Source organism: Parus major, chromosome 1, assembly GCF_001522545.3.
Source record: "Parus major isolate Abel chromosome 1, Parus_major1.1, whole genome shotgun sequence".
NCBI classification, from domain to species: domain Eukaryota; kingdom Metazoa; phylum Chordata; class Aves; order Passeriformes; family Paridae; genus Parus; species Parus major.
Window position 1 is genome coordinate 73,657,602 of NC_031768.1, and position 18,258 is coordinate 73,675,859.

General features: G+C 34.5%; 1 long non-coding RNA gene across 1 annotated transcript in view; it reads left to right on the plus strand.

Annotated features, from left to right (window-relative positions):
* Positions 1-3,147: 3,147 nt before the first annotated feature.
* Positions 3,148-18,258, plus strand: part of LOC117244689 — a 37,349-nt gene continuing 22,238 nt past the window's right edge. The window contains exons 1-2 of the long non-coding RNA XR_004498205.1: positions 3,148-3,575; positions 16,905-17,036. This is a non-coding gene — a long non-coding RNA (uncharacterized LOC117244689). The remainder of the gene's footprint in view (positions 3,576-16,904; positions 17,037-18,258) is intronic.

Sequence of the window (18,258 nt, forward strand, 5' to 3'; positions counted from 1 at the left end):
TTAAAATGGAGCATAAATTTTGGGGTCTCAGCTTGGCATAAGTCTGGCGCTCAGAAATGAAGAGTGCCTATTTATTTTTTAAGTATTAATAGATATATACATCTCCTATACCGACACTGGGATGGGGGAAGAAGGTCAAAAAATAATAATGAGGGTGAGGGAAAGATGACTGCCTTTCATTTGTATGCAGGTGAGCTTGAAGTCACAGAAACCTGCAGGAGACCACCATTGCTGAAAATTTGATCTTGGGCTCGTCGAAGTAGTTTACCAAAAATAGGATCACAGAAAGCATTTTTATGCAGTACTTTCATGCTCAATGAAATCTACAGCAGTAAATTAACTGTTGCAAGAAATGTGTGAAAAAAAAAAAATGGGACATACTGTGCTTGGAAAGAGGGACTTGCTTCAACTCGCTGTCAGAAGAGATAGCAGACATGGTAACAATTTCTCAATGTGTATCAGAAAGGGTCACAAAGACTAGGGGAGGATTTGAATCTGACAAGTTAATTTACAGTCTGGAAACTACCAAACACAAATTAGAAGCAGTAATTACTGCTATGAAACTAGTTTGCAGGCTGCCAAAGTTGCTGACTGTTAATGACCGGGTCTAATCTGATGGACATATTTACTCAGAAGATTACTGAGATTTACCAGTTTGAGTACTGTGTCAACTCAGAAAAACTCACAGAGCTGTGAGATGGCCAAAAAAGCAATTCAGAGAATGAAAAATCTGCTAAATGAACAATCGTGGTCAATACACAATATTGTGACAGTGTTGAAATGTATAATTATATGGATAGTCTTTCCCAGAAGAGATGATTTATTTTTGCAAGTAAATTTGAGAATGTAGTTGATGTTTGACCTTACTGAGAAGAGTAACAGAACATTTATAGCTGGTATTTCAATAGTTACTACTAAAAAAGAAAGTTTCTACTCCTGAAAGTAGGTGATAGCTGGCTTGAATTTCAGAGCTCTGTTGGATACAGGCAACTTGACATGTTGTTCTTTTCCTGTTTCATTGCTTTCATTCCTTGCCATCCATGAGGCAGTGCTGAACAAGGATTTAAAAAGTAAACAGTTATGAATTGCATTTTCATATCATGCAACTATAGAATTGCAAAGTATGCAACCAGCCACTTCAAAAGTCAAGTTTGTAGGAAGCACATCAAACTGATCACACCCTTAAAACTGCTCTGAGTGGTGCAAGTTTCTTTATATCATTTTTGGAAAGTCAAGTCACTTAAACCTTAGAGAGTATGGAAGATGCTTTTATTTTATAGTTATGTTCACAGCTTTTATTTTATAGTTATGTTTAAAAATTTAAGCCTAAAAAGTCCTCTCATGCAAATAACATTAGATCTTTAGTGGTGGGCTCTCACCCCAATGCTCTTCCCAGTTTCTCTCTGAAGGAGATATCCATTGCAGCATGTAGATACTTCTATGGAATAATGACAGAATTACTGTAGTCCTCAGCTATAACCAAAATTGTATCAAAAGTATAAACATTCCAAAGCAACTCTAGGAAGATTAAATTAGGGTTATTTACAATAATTGTTTTCAAACTAGTCAGGGACTACTTTTGATGTTTTAAACCAGCAAGAAGTGCAGTGAGGTGGATTTCTGCCCCAGAGGTCCTTGGATAAGGTTGGGAACAGACAGGTGTTACAGCTCATGATACCTCTGCTTCCCATCCAGCTTAGCTCAGACCTTCCCATGTCTTCAGGGGCTTTCATTCGTTCGAGATACACTTTCCCAGCTCTTTAACTTTTTTGAAACTTCCCTGAAATTTGGAAGTATTTGAAACTTCCCCAGCTTTGGGGCTCAGAGACCCACCAGCAGCATTGCCACATTTTTATATTCCTAGCTGCAGTGTATAAGTTCCTAGACTCTTTGCACCTCTCCTGCATGCTTGCTAACAGCAAGTAGCCTGGAAGGAGAAATATTTAGAGGTCTGAAATAGGTCAGATGAACCTATCCTTAATATATGTATACATTTTACCTTTTCCCCCTTTTTCTTTATTCATCTTGGAGTGACTCATTCCAACATCTGACTTGTAGGTATGTAAAAATAGGAGAGGCAAATCTCATCTTTTCTTTAAAAATGATTCTTGGATCACAGTGACTTCAGTACAAGATAATGACAGAGAACCAGTGGGGTGGTTCATATGGTATTGTTTGATTCAGAACAAGCCAGCATCTGACACTACACAGTGCAAATGTTCTTTTATTACCTTTGCCATTTATCAGCAGCAATTTTCCTTTTTTTTTAAAGGGAATAATAGAATGTATCTAACTCCTAAATTTCACTTAGACCTTCAAATTAAATTCACTAAATTAAAAAAAAAAATAAATCAGTGCAACCTTTTATATTTAAAAGGTAGTGATGATAAAAATCTTAGCTTTATTGATTTGTATTTTATTTACAAAGTTGATTTTTAAAGATACGTGCAATCGTTCTTAGCATAACATGGTTTGGATACAGACATGAAAAGTATCTCTTCTTTCAGGTATTTTTTGCAACATTTACATTTTATACATGTAAATCACGTTATGTTATACAGCCAAAATAATTAAAAGGCTCTGTATGAGTGCAGAATAAATTATTACTTTTGCAAGGTCTGAGTTAGTGATGGATCATTTAGGACACCTATGGTGCAACCATTTAAAAAGATGTCAACATAGAAGAAATTTATTAGAAATACACTTCTCTGGTATAAGAAAAAAGATATGATTTTCCTAGGAAGAGAAAACAGTACCAGCCTTTGACATCAAATAATTACTGCCAAATCAGCACATGTCAAAAGAAAAATTAGAATCAAGGAAATTCTATGAAATTCTTTAGAATTCATGATCTAAAAAAACCTGCACTGATTTAAAGTTGTGAATGGATTCTCTCTTCCTTCTTTAGTGTGTTTTGACAGGTATTTTCTCCTCTTGTCTATGCCAATTGATTTTTTGAAAATATGAATTCCAGTATTTTGTGTTCCTTCATTCTTCTCTGCTCTCAGAACATATATTTGGCATTTTCAGCATGCAGATGTTTGAAAACAGAAGTTAGTGACAGAATTTTCTGCAATTTCTAAGACCAACGTACAAATCACATTGTATAAGTTTGGAACCCAAGATTTCTATTATATATAAATTTGATATATCTGCTTCTTCAGTAGAGTATTTATGACAAAAGATATAGACAGACATTTTTTAGGAACTGATTTTGTAAACATTTACACATTACATTTTTTTGTTTATTTTTTTCCATATATAATAAAGAAGCTGAAACTTCTCTATAGGAGACAAACAGGAGACCAGTCTTAAACCAGCTAATGGAAACTAGTGTTCTCAGGCCTAAAAAAAATTTTTTATATAAAGTCTTCAGCAACCACTTTTGATGCTGAATGCATGTGCAACAATCATCACCTGCTCCTGCATCACTTCTAACAGGCTGTATTTACCTCTGTTTCCAAAACAGCTAATCTTGATGATTCCTCGTATCTTTTTCTATTTTCCTTCTCCACAGGTGAAATGCATGAAGAACAGCAAAGTTCATTGACTGGGAGTGGGAGGAAGCCTCCATGGTAAGATCTTGGGCTGTATAAACCAAGTAAATGACCATTGCTTGGAAGATCCAGAATTTGTCTGGTCACACAAGCTGCACAGTAGAACTACACACCAGCCAGCCAAAGTACTTCCTTGTAGTACTCGAAGTATCGAGCTTATCATGTTATTATAAACTTTAAAATTATCTTAACCTCAGCTTCTTCCTACCTTTTGCTATATTTAAAGCTGTATGCAACCTTCCCTATTTACACACTCCACTCTCCACCCAAGCATATTAAAAAAATTGATATATCCCTTTTTGGGAAAGGCTTGCTGCCACTCTCACAGATGAATGCATTTGTATAGAGAGTGAGAAGACAGGCTGTGAGGGGAATCCACAACATCTGGTTCTAAACCTTCCTTTCCCTCTGTGTGTTTCTCTGCCTGGAGCAGGATCAATATTATCATATATTTACACAACAGTGCATCAAGGTCCTTGGAAAAACTATGTTTTGGATTATTAAATAACTGCAAAGTGAAATTCTCTTAGAAATATTTTCCACTGAGCTGGGATTAAAACAGTCATAGTAACAGGAATTGTTCTGACCAAATAATTTCTAAGTTTTTTTGTATTAAGACTGCATGAAATGCACAATGATAACTTCATTATTCCCTCCCTCCAGTGTGTATACCTGACAGGCCAAAACCAGGATATGACTATATTACAACAGATGATAGTAGAGATCTTAAATATATCTGTTCCAAAGAGTGAAAACTCACTAGGTATTGCCTATAAAAACAATTTGTACTCCAACTGGGAAAGCTCTGTCTGCTGTCTTTGTCAAGCACTATGGGTCCAAAGGTAGAAATAGATCCTAGAAATAGAGGGGGAAAATCATCCTAGGTGTGAATTGCTTACCTAGGTAGAAAGGGTGAAAATTATTTCATGTCATGAAGTGATTTGTTTGTTTTTTTCTTTGGATATATTACATAAAAAGAATTCTTTAGGTCCTCTGAAGAGACTGCAAGAGTAAGAGGTAGGAGCTGAGTGATAACTATTTTGTATGGAGCTGAACTGAGGTGGTTCCAGAAGATGAGGACAGCGCTGACTGATTCACTGAACTTCTTGATTGGTGTAGAAGCAGGACTATGGTTGAAATACATCAGTTTAAGTGTTTTTTTCAATCAGCTATGGCACAATGAGAGGTAAATTAGGGAGCTGGTGAGCTACAGAGAGAAGTAGAGATTTAGTGAGAGAACAACTAACAAGAGGCCAGAGAGGGAGAATTTATTTCCAGCATGAGAATATATTTTTCTGGAATAGACTTTGTTGTTATAGAGAAAAACATCTACTCATCCAGACAGAACAGTGCTGTGCCTAAATCTACTTGCTCCTCTGGCTAATACACAGTATTTCTGAAAAAGATTGCTTTGATGTCAGACTTAATTGCTTTGGTGGAAGGAACTAAAAATCCCCCACAAAGAAAAGCAGTCTTGCATGGCTTTAAAAAATTGAGATTTTACATGGATATTACTACCTTTGAATCACTAAATGCATCCTGTAGTTGAGTGGGTATTATTTCCTTCAATGACAGGCATGTGACAATGACTCAAATCATGCAAAGTTTGTTCTAGGAATGGGAAGCTTTGGAAAGTGCTAACTGTATGCAGTAATTTCTTCTCTTTAGCGTTTCTTTGCATTTCTCTGACAATATAGCCTGTGGAGGTATAGGGACTCCCTACTAACCTCATTCTTGGCATCCATATCACAATGCCAGCATTTCCACTGAGCTCTGAAACGATTTTGCACAAGGTCAAAACTAAGGCTTTTAGAAGGTCTGTGTTTTGCTTTCCTTCTATAATGAAATATACATATATAAACTGTTATTAAGGTTCAAGAGAGCTGCTGTTTAAAACATTAAACACAGAAACTATGATGAAGCTTATACCACCTTGTAACTTTCATTGACATTTAACCTAATTTATAGTGACTGCTGCTTTAGTGGCTACTAAAGCACAGCCGTATTTTAAATATTATTTTTTGAACCCTCCAGAGTTGGTGCTAATTTGTCTGCCTTCTTTTCAAAGCACCAGCTCCTTTGTTATGAAAAAAAAATAAAAATTTTGCTAATGTTAACATAGCAGTTAGTTAAGAAGGATACACAGAACTATTCAGCTTTGAATTTCTTTTGCTGTGAAATACTTCTGCAATAGAATATGCTGTTGTTATTTTTAATTGACAGGTCTAGTGTGCAGGATTATGTATTTAATGTAATTCTTGTAGTTTTTTGACCAAAACCATTATATTTGACTCTTCAATTGCATACTTTTTCCACTCACATATAAATCTTTGAGGGTATGTCAGGACTTTTTCTGTCAAAGATATCTTGCCTGTTTCCTTAGATAAATCTTTTTTTCATTCTTTCTTTCATTTCATTTCTAAATTGGTCAAATCCCTCCTGTTATCAAAATGCCATAGAAAGGCACACCAACATTTCAATGAAAAACTTGGTGAGCTTGTGGAAGAACTGCCTTTGATTTTAAAGGACTTTGAATTTCTGTGACAAAGATATTGAGACCCTAGAAAGATATTTATTTTTTTCAGTTTAGTTGTCAGAAACAAATTGCATGAAAATTTTTCATTTTCCTTTTTTATAGAATACTCCTTTGTTTTGGCACATTTAATTTCTTCCCAACACCTGATTCCAAAACTATCAGCAAGCAACATGGCTTAACATAAGGATTTAGTATTTGGTACACTATTCTCTAGAAACATTCAGCATCCAACAGTATTATTCAAATAGCATTTAAGTTATTCATGGGAAGTTATGGTAAAGCTTTAACTCAGGTATTGCCTTACTGTGAAGAATTCCTTTTGGTAAATATTTTAATGCTCTGAGAGTATGAAAGAAGTATCCAAGTAGATGTCTCTCAGCAACTATACCATGTAAGTCTTCAATCCTTCACTTAAAAAACATTCTTTGAAAAGGACGTGATCCTTGACCTAATCCAATAGTAGTAAAACATCCAATAATATAAAAACTATATTCTTCTCTCTATGTTATGCACAATTGGATATGCTATGTACATGACTATACATGGAAATGTATATATAATGTTAATAATATGTTAGAATTATAGTAGTCAAGTTTATTGGTTTATAGTCAAGTGATACATACAGGCAGAATAATGAATATATGCCTTTTATACTGCTGGAGTAGAACATGGGTAGAGCAGCTTGTGTGATTGTGGAAAATTCTCAGATAACTTTCTCATCCTCATTTTTAAGGCCAGATGGCTTATGCTCCTTGGAGGAGTGCACATACAGGAGAAATCCCCAAGTCCTCAACACCTTTTAACTTTTACTTACACCAAAGACAACCCAAATTCAATCCCGTAAAAGCATATCAATTGCACATGAAAACAACTCATGGAGCTGTTTTATTTCATTGTTGTTTTCTTGTAGGGCATGTGGCCACTGTTTTAAGTATGGCTTTCGAACTGGTTTGCTAATATTCGGTTCCCCAGTTGAAGAAATCCAAATGCACTTTCTAAAATTATGTCATTCCTTCAGATCATCAAGGGTTTATGTGGCTAAGCTGAAAGGAAAGATAAAGTAGTACACCTCATAAGAAACATCTTAGAAAAATAAGAATTCTTTTCATAAGAAAAATCTTTTTTTTTTGATTTCCGCATGCCTGAAGCTGTTCCTATGAGAACTAGTTTTAATTGTGCATTACTAATAATACTGGTCCCAAAAAATTCTGAGGAAGAAAAATTACATGTAGGAAGTTATGGACTTTGGACAATATTTTAGCCTTGTGTGAGGGCAGACTCTCTTTTTTTGGGTTTTTTATGTACAAAGGTGCTTCAGTGGCAAAGTCCTTAAATATACTGTGGTGGCTTGACCCTGGCTGGATGCCAGGTGGCCACCAAAGTCACTCTGTCACTCCTATCCACCAGGATAGGAAATACAGTGAGAGGCTCATTAGTTGAGACAATGGGAGAAAAGGGCTTACCTCCAGTTTCTACTGATAACTTTCCTTCTGATACATATATACTACATGTTTTCACCACAACAGGTGGTTATTAAAAATTGATAATGACAATTATTCTCAAAGCTAGTAGAATTATGTGAACTAATTTTTTTTTGTAATTTATTGAGTGATACAGCAGTGCTATAAATAATATTTTGTGGTATCCAGCCTTGGGCTACCAGAGCATGCAGCATCCCTTAAAGACAAATACCCCTTGTGAGAAAAATAAATAGTGGCTTACTTGTCCTACTTTTTGATAGATAGTTCTTTCTGTGGTACAACCCTTTTTTTTTATTTCAGCAAAACTAAAAAAAAAAAAGAAAAATGAGAGTAGAATGGACAAGACAGAAACATCACACTGTTTTCATTTCAACAAGGATATGTAAACATTTTTTTAAGCATAAGGTGTAAGGAAATAGTTTTTACCCTCATACCTCTCCACTTTTTTTCTTATCCTTGTTAAAAATAAAGGATGAAGGAAAGAATTCCCAATGGCACTTCTAGTTTTATTTTCCTTTAAAAAATGTGAATAAATACATTTTAAATTATTGATTAATGAAACAAACAAACAACTTACAAAAAGCTAATATTTTAATAAAGTATCCTTATTAAAAGTATTATTTTTAACTACTTACTTTCTTATTTGTTAAGTTTACTTTTGTCAACACAGCCTTATTTGTTTTGTTCTTTTAATGGGGAAGAAGTGCCACTATCTGCAATCAGCTATTCTCAGAGGTGTAGACCTCACTGAATTTCCTTTGCATTATTTTATCATCCTTGGGTTTAATGGAACTCACGTTTGACATGTTTTAGAGAGTATCTGCTTTGGTGTTTCATTGAGCTGAAGCATAAATAAATGGTATTGATGCCAGGAGATGAAGTAGAATAATTAATAAAACTCGTGCTTACACAAGTAGTGGAGAGAGGGAAGGGTTTTGGGACTAACTGCAATAAAAACCTAAAGTTTCTTATAAGAATAAAACATACATAGGTTTTATTTTGACCAAATAATCATGGTGGTCTTTGCATGAATACACTGAAAATTTGTGAGCTTGAAGTATTAAAATTTGGCTTAAGACAATGTGAGTAAATCCAACCATATACATTACAGGTACATTTTAAAGACAATACAAGAGTCATCTTCTCATGGTTCTGACACTGATTCTTGCAACGTCCACAAAGCACACTTTGCAGTACAAGAGAAGATGTAGATATGGAGAACAAAAGGATCACTAGTATAAAGAGGAGAGATAAAGAAAATATTGTTCTTATGATGAAATATGGGTCTGGATTCCTACATCTAGCTCTTATGTTTAGCTTTTTTAGGCCTGTATTACCAAAACAGCTAACTAGGATGGCCCAAGGAAAATAATTACTATAAGAAGAGGGTTTTTTTAAAATAGTTTTTTAAAATTTTACTCCTTTTTAAAAAGAAGATTGATTTTTTAAAAAAGTGATTTCAGAGAACTGTAACACCATTTCTGATGACATATTCCTTTTTATATTTTCCTTTTCAGCCAGAAAATAGCTGAAAATATGGGGATCAAATGTTTTCACTTTCTCTCAACTTCACAGCTATTTGGCTAATTTTATTCCAATTTGTAACCTAATGTCATGGTTTAAACCCAGCTGGAAACTAAGTACAACTCAGCTGCTTGCTCACTCCTCTCTTCACAGTGGGATGGCAAGAAGAATCTGGGGGGGAAAAAAGTGAATCCCATGCATTGAAATAAGAACAGTTTAGCAATTGTAATAAAATACAATAATAATGATGGTAGGGTTATGATGATGATGAAAAGAGAGACAACAAAAAGAGAGAGAGAGGAACAAAACCCAGGTAATGTACAGTGCAGTTGTTCACAACCCACTGACTCTGATGCCCAGCCCATCCCTCAGTTCCTACACTGGGCAGGATGCTCTGTGGTGTGGAGTATCCCTCTGGCCAGTTTGGGTCAGCTGTCCTGGCCATCCCAGCTTCTTGTGCCCTCCTCATTGGCAGAGCATGGGAAACTGAGAAGTCCTCAGTTAGAGTAAGCACTACTGAGAAACAACTGCAACATCAGTGTGTTACCAACATTATTCTTGTACTAAATCCCACACCCGCAGCCCTGTACCAGGTGCTAGGAAGAAAATTTATTTTAACATGCACAAAACCAGAACACCTAGAAATTCCATTTTCTGATAAATGTTTTTCCTGAGTAGTTACAAAGTTACATACTTATCTCTTTAATGTATACACAAGCTCAGAAAACTTGTAGAATTTGCCATAGTTATACAATTCCTGGAAGTAAAGAGCCACCGAAGAATTTATAACACTGCTTGCCTTAATCCATTTTAGACTCTTAGGAATATGTTTCAAAGGTACTGAGTGGATTTAACACCTTTTGACTTAAAAAACTGACAGCAGATTTTTTTTCTTAGGAAAATCAGTTTTAGTACAGTTTTATTTAAATCTGAGTTGAGGAGATCTATTGTAGTCAGCCAGATTTGAAATAGTTTGGTCTTCATTTGTAGCAAAGCAGGAAATGTTGTTAACAATGTAGTACATCATGACAAGTAAATTGAAGGTGAAGTAAAGCCAGAAAAACCTCAATCTATATTGAATGCAGACTTCAAGTCCACCTGAAGGTCATACAGAGATAAGATGAAAAAAGGCATAGCACAGACATATAATGCTGCCTTTACTCTTTCTGTTTCTATTCTGATAGTTTGGGGATAAAGCTGTGCAGATATGTCAGGATGAATGATTTTTGGATTTTGATTTCAAGAAAGTGCCCTTGTGGGAGTCTGCACAAGAGTAAATTAATGGAAGGAGATGCTTGAAGAGGCTAAAGCATTCTATGTAAGAATTTTCTAGTTACGATTTAAGGGTCTGTTATGACTTTCCTCAGTCAAAACCTCAGTATGTGTATACAGCTTACATTTTAATTCCATTAGAAGAATTTGTAGATTACTGTAAAATCATTTATTGCTTAATCAGAATTTTCAAAATGAATTAAAGTTTATTTCAAATCTTGTAGTTGAATTGTCTCAAGTGAACCATTTACTGTACTATGTCTTGGTCTTGAAATTCATAAGACATTTGATTTCAATATATATGGTTATGATGTACTGAAACACTATGATAATATTTCAAAGTATTTATGTACTTTACAGAGCCATGAAAATTCTTTTATATCCAAATGTTTTACACAGAGATATAGGGCATATCTTTAAATCACATATACTCTCTTCTATCTTATTTACCATGAAGACGCAATTTTTTTTTTTTTTCCCTTAAGAAATATTTGTCTACTATTCTCATACTTACTCATAAATCTGGTAGTGAAAATATTGTTTCCAGAGATATCCTGGCTTGTTTCCCTCTCACCCAGCTTCATGTGTTCATGTGTACACACTAGCTAGTAACCCAATGCTCTCTTCAAGGTCAATAGAGAGCAATATATAGTGATTCATCTGACCTATTTTAATCATCTATTTTGAGATGAGATGACTCATGCTTTGAAAGTGCCAATTTTACTCCACTCACTGTGAAAAAGTCTTGACAACTAGCTAACATGAAAATATCTGTAGTGCTGATGTCTATATTTGTGATTTCACAAATGCCATTCTATGTGCTATCTTCAGAACTCTCTGATTTCCCCATCCTTTATTTATAAAAATTCTAGTCATCCAATCAGTGAGTCAAAAAAGAATTGTACAGCACTGCTGAATATGCATATACCATAAGTATCAACTAGTTAGTAGCATATTTTAAACAATTTCCATGAAAGAAACTCACATGGTCGACTGAATTCAGAAAGTAATTTTTTCAGAGTGAAAGAGCTTCAGAAAAAATTCTTCTATTGCTCAGCTGAAAGAAATTTCACTCAGGAGAAAATATTTTGGTAAAGGATATAATTGGTGCTAACATAATTAAAAAGTAATACAATAAATACACCCCTCTCTTTCATATGATTGGATGCAGTCTTGTCATTCTAAAGTATTGGAAAAGCAATATGCACACAACTTTGACTGTTTTGATAAAGCTGAGAGGTTTTGTACCTTCTTAGTCACATCTTAACAGTGTTTCGTATGAAGCCCATCCTGAACATAATTTATGTTTAATGTGATGGGAAAAAAAGCTGTTTGACAATTTACAAAAAATGCAGCTGTTAAGCATTATGACAGTTGGGTAAGTACAGTAAAAGTTGGAACCCTGCAGACAAATTGACCTTTTTCAGTGCCCTTCTTCCTGCACATAATGAATGCAGCATTTAGTATAATGATATCACTTATCTTTTTGGACATTACTAGAGAGATGAATTTTCATCATGAATGTGGGAAACTAGTGAAAAGGTTTCTAAACCTAACATCTTACTCCATGCATTAAAATAATTTGTCAATGCCTCAGAAATTGTGTAAACAAACCTACTTCTCATAAGGTATCCTAGGTTTGCTGTATTTTGGGAATTTATACTTATTCATTAAAAAAACCCCTCATTTTGAAGAATACAGATGCTGATCCCTAAATGTAAGAAGTCAGTAAGAGCTGAAACGTACTTTTGTATTTTTTGAAACATAATCCCAACATTGACCAGTGTTAAACTCTACTGAAACATGCCTAAGCATATGAGTTGAGAGTTTGTGAAAGCAGTCATTGTCTCAGACTTCACTGTAACAAACCAACTAACTGTAAATTAATGACAGCTGCCAATTTTGTAGGCTTTTAGAAGTGTGATATAATATTATAACATACAGCAATTAATTCTAGAAACAAGCGGATTTCCTGCTGCACTTTATTGATCATTTTACAGGGCTAGTAGGTTAATTACATGGCTGGTTAAGGAAAGGCAAAGTTATTAATATCTCAGTAGAAACTAATTGTGTTTTTACAGAAGGTATCAACATCAAAAACCAAGCCAGGAAGTGATAGGATATGGATGGATATGGATGAAAGAAATCTGGCCCTTCAGCCTGTGTCACGGCCAGCAAGTTTTCTGTCTTAAAAATTGTATCTTTCTATACTGCTCCACTAAATTCACTGTTTGTATGAGCTGCTTTGCAATTTCAGCCTTTGATTGTCTTAATTTAAGAAGTTAAATGCTGTGCTAAATTTCCTGTCATTTTGGCAGGAGGCTGAAGAAAGTCTATCTTCAGCTTGCTGTAGGATAGAGTTGGCTTCAGTTTTTCATGCGCTGGTCTGCTATTGCATTTATAATCTAATTCTTTGCTTTCATGGTGTGAAAAGGGATTTTCGGGACCCTAGATGCATGGTGACCTCCTTGAATTGTTTTCAGAAACTGGGTCTGTGAAACTGCCAGCAATTATTTACTTGTCTTCCATGAGTTTTTTACTCCTGGCTCAATCCTGCAATGAGTTGGGAAATCCAAGATGTGCTGAGCATGTCCAAGGTCTATAAAAATTAGTGGTGCTGGAGGTCACTCATTGGATTATGGTATCATATAAAATGAGATATTCATTGAGCCATGGTCTTTCCATTTAAGTCAGATAGACTTGTGAAACTTAATAACCTTTGCCTTATTTAAATAGCTTTGGATATACACAGAGCACAACAGCATCATGTTTAAAAACATATGATGCATTGTTTATCTTGATTTGCAGCAGGTAAATATTAAATCCCATGTTCTCTAATTATTGAGTAGCAGCTTAATTGAATTCAGTAGGCAAAAGATACAAGAAATTTAAGAATGGCAAAGCTACACCATTATGTGGTTTGTGATGATGAATTAAAGAGTTACACATCTCAAATGCACTGTTACTTAAGAAGAAATACTAATATGCCTAAGAAGTTATTTAATATCTAATTTTTGATGTTTTTATCAGCTTTAATTGCATTCTAATTTTCTAATTAATTTTAGAAGGAATACTCAGGGGCATACCTATTTATTTGCCAATTTTAAGATGTATAATTTGTCCTTGAGTAACCAATATAGAATCTTTAAAAAACCTTGAGTACAGTTATAAATAATAACAAATTTGAATAAAAATGAAAAATTACTTTTTAGTCTCATAAGGATTTACCTTATTTTTTTTTGAGGATATGTTTTCTGAAACATTAATAAATGTAAGCATCCTTAAAAAAATTTGCTGACATTTTATCTTTCAAAACAAAAGTTTTCAAGCTGAGGAATTTGCTGCATATTTGTTTCCTGAAATGTGTTAAAATGCATTGGGAATCACAAACATGTGATATGAAAAAAAGTCAACCATTTAGCAGAAGCAGGGCTAAATTGGAAAGCTGTTCAAAATTAGAGACAGTAGAGTATTTGAGAGGAAAAGAGCTGAAGAATGAGAGTTCATTGAAGTAGTGCACACTGAAAAATATATAGACACATAAATAAACAGAAATACACATATATGCATTATTCTGTTTATTTCAGATGCAGTTAAATTTATTAATGATCATGTGGCATTAATGACAGAGAATTTCAGTCATCTCTCCAATATGAAAATGTAAATTATAAAGTTTTTGTCAAAAAATATGAATGGAAAATTTATGATTGTTGATAGTTGTTAAGGTTACGTGTAATGACAAATCTATACTGACATACTTTGATCATATCAGTTTCTCCTTTGACATTCTCAAACCTTGTAAAGGTATTAATTCTTAAAATACCTTAATTTTTTCCTGTACTAATTTATCTTTTATTAAAGTCCAAAAGTCATCTGGTATTATGATGATATCTACACATGAACTAGTCATCTTTATCAGAAAAGAAATAGATGGTTACCCTATGTCATCTCTTAGCATTTACCACTAAAAAACTGATATTTCTTTATGATAAGAAATGTGTTTTTGCATTTACATTTTTATAAAAAAAACTTCAGATTTCCTCAATGACTCTACTCTTGTATAGATTTAATCATTGCATGATTATGAACACTTACACTATGGATGCTATGCATTTGTTAAAATTTTCAAAAAATGTTTTCCACTTAATTTTCTTGAAATAATTTTTAATTACAAGAACAAGAAAATATTTTAATATTTTTCAGAGCTGTTTAAAACAAATTATAACTGTCCTGGAAATCACATACAGATTTTCCCTAGAAATAATAATCTCTGAAAAGCATCTGGAGGAAGCCTAGTCAAATGGAAGAAAACTTAGATGCAGCTGATTGTCTTGCCTTAAGCAGAAGCTTCAGAGAGCTTCAGAAAGCTTCTCTTCAGCTTTGAGAGCCTAAAGCTGTAGAAAATTATGATAATTTTGGTTAAATAACACTATTTTCACACTATTGTCTAAAAAAAGAAGATTAATAACATCTCAAATGACGCCTATGTAAATATATGTTTCATTTTTGAGTGCTCATATTTCAGTTTATTAAGAAACCTCAAAGTTTTCTAAAAATCTTTTCTAAAAGTAAGTATTTAGATCACCAGACTGTAGTTGAATTATTTTCTTTTTTTTTTTTTTCTTTACAGCTATTTAAAAATGCATGGGAATTTTTATTGTCTAACATTGTCTACAACTATTAAGGTACTAAATAGATACTCTACCACACATATGAAAATTATTCTGGCCTCTAGATGAACTTTGTTTCTTTCTTTGTTATTAAAAAAATTAAGAAAAAAAAAATTACTAGCTTCAGTCTTCTCTCAAAGAATAATTTAAATCTTTATATGCTTCCCTATGGAAAAAAAACATAACTCTTGAGAACTTACTGCATTGATTCACTATTAAGAAAGTAACAAAATCAGCAAAATACTATGCAAAAAAATTTGTAGACTAGAATTCTTACATTAGCCAAATATAGCAAAATATTAAGCAATCAAATCAGACTTATTTGTTGGAAAAATTTCATTAGTAAGTATAGAACAAGTAAAGCAAAGATATCACATTGTTCTACCTAACTATAAAATTAAATGTGCTTTGGGTTCCTCAGCTTATAAAACAGTATTCCCAAATATATTCTAATATTAAGTGACTCAGTGCTTTTCACATTTTCATAACTATCATAAAAAACCTGCAGCAACAGCATGTATTTGCTTTTTTATTTATTTTAAATAACTGGTCTGTTTAGGGTCTGGCTCTGCTTCTGTGCCTTCTTGATGAAGAGCAGAAAGGTAAGACCCAGCACAACAAAATTATTTTTGTTGCTTAAAAGAAGCAAGTCCTTGCTTAGGGACTTTTGGAAACAAATGGCTCCTCCTTTTTACACCCTTACATCTGGTAGTTTGACCCTAACTCTGTACCCTAGAGCGCCAAAGAATCAGAGCATGTAAAGCTCTCACAAAATATGTACCGTCTTTTGAAGAGTAAATGATACAGAATATGAATTTTAAGTCAACAGCTAAGTTGCTTTTGTCTTCTGCATTGTTCCTTCTTTTCCCCTTTATTTTTGTACATGTCAAATTAGTACAGAAGCTCACTGGACTGAAAATTTTATATTGATTTTATATTTCATTCTCTTACTTTAAAATAAAAACCCAGATTGATGAATTCTGCAAACTGGTGGAACAGTTTGAAGAAAACTTAATTTTTTTTTCCTTGAAGAAACATAAAAGTTGCATTTTCTATGACTCATGGGATCACGTACTTAGAGGTGACCTGAAGTAATGGGAAGGTTGAGTTAAATTTGGAAAAAGGTGTACAAATCTGCAAAGCAGCAGAACAAGCAAAATCAAAAATGCACAATTTCAGAAATGAGGAAAATTGAGAAAGAATGAAGGAGGTTATGCAAAGCAGAACATGCTGAGACCAGTAGAGAAAAACACCTGAGCTCATCTCTTAGTGCAGAGACCAGCCTGAAAAGAAATCACTGTGCAGACCAGATCCACCCAGCAGAGCTCCCACAAACACATCCTTGTCACTGGTGCTGTACTTTATGCTTGCTCAGGGTGATGGTTTCCTTGGAAAGCTGAGCTGAGGAGAGGAAGTGGCTGCTGCTGTGACAACCATTTGCCATAAAAGGAGGCAAAAGAGGCAGTAAAAGGCAGTAAACCCTACACCATGTCTTCTTCCTGCACACATCATCTGTGTGTCAAAGCACAAGAACATGTCAAACTGTTTTCTGGGCACAGGTGATAAAGGGTCAAGCAACCCTTCTGGCGCTCATTGGTAACTGGTGTTCTGTTCTCCTGGGGTGAAAGTGAATCTGGGGAAAAATGAGGAATTTATTTTCTCACTGTTGCTGGACTATATTATCCAAGCAAAATTGTCAATTATTTTTATTGTACTTCTTTCTTAGAGCAAGTGGTAGCCCAGGCAGGCATTTTCTTCCTTGTCTTACAAACAGCCAAAACATTTTCACTGGCACACATTCCTTAGAAAAGGGTCACAACAAAAAAATTCTCTTTTGTCTAAAGTTATTATCTGTTTCTTACAGCAATGTGTTGGCTGCTGGCTCCTCAGCTGGAATAGGGGTCTCTTGGACAGTGACATGTCTAACAGCAGTGAAGACAAAATGTAAAATCTAGCTCTTACAGCTACCCCTTACGCCTTACTCAGAGACAAATAGGTAAGTGATGCTAGCTTCACATCCATGTTTCTGAGAATAGGAGAAACATTATACATAGGTCCTGCTCCTCACCTCCTAAGAGGATGATATGACCTTGTTCCTTAAAGGTGATGTCCTTTTTCTCGCACTTTTCCTTCACCATAAAAAGAAGTTAGGGGACAAAAAGGGAGAGGGAGTGGGCTGACCAGAGGTGAAGCTAAGAATCTGTGTCTCCTAGTTTTCAGGCTCTGATAGCCTTTATGTGAAATTTCTGAAAGTCAGGACCATTGCAGTTCTGCACATCAACAAAAGAGATGAATACCCAAACTGCTTCTCCCAGCATGATTATGGAGGTTAAAAAGTCAGAAGTGATGAAGAAGACGGGCATATGACTGTCTTGACGAAAGGTAGCACAACCAGAGTAGATTAGAGGGGAAATACAAATGATAACCAAATTAGGAACCTTTTCCAAATGGATGTAGGAAGCCCAGCAGCTAGATACCCTTAGCATTTATTTTTATTTCCAAAACTTTGCAAATGGATTTAGCGCATCATGTTTGCTCTTCGACATCTTGACCAAAGGCAACCTCAGCTGCAGCAAAGTTGTGGTGTATTTAGCACAATTAATCATCTCTGCTTCTACAGATGCTTCTGTTCACACTCTGGGTGCTGCAGCAACTAGTATTACACAGTTAAAGGAAAATCTTGTCACAGAACAATGAGCCCATGTGACCTTGTGTTCTGGGACTGACATGGATTTAAGGACCATCAGAGCTGACAGGACCTAGCTGTGTTGTTGAAAAGGAAAACTTGTTGATTAAATTTCTATTTTCAGTAAATGCTATGCGGATGACATTCAATTATTTCATGAAAGTTTTTCCATGTGGTACGTGAGTCAGAAATGCAATATTTGTTGTAGATTCTGGTAGCACCCATTACTCTTCTCTAGGAAAACTTCACTTGGCTGAGAAAAAATTTCTTTATCCAGCTTAATTAAAGGTTTACTCTGGCAATCTTAGGTAGTTAAAATGCTTTGCTAATTGCTATTTGAACAAAATGATCTATTTACAAATTATCATTCTTGAAGGGAGCAAGGAAATGGTAACTATCATCTCAAATTTTCTTCTGGGTAAATCTTTAGTTGAGATCTTGCAAAACATTGAAGTGTGTATTTATAAGTAAATGTAATAGTGGTTAGAGACTTCAATGACTTAATCTCAAGAAGATTTAACGGGAGAAAATA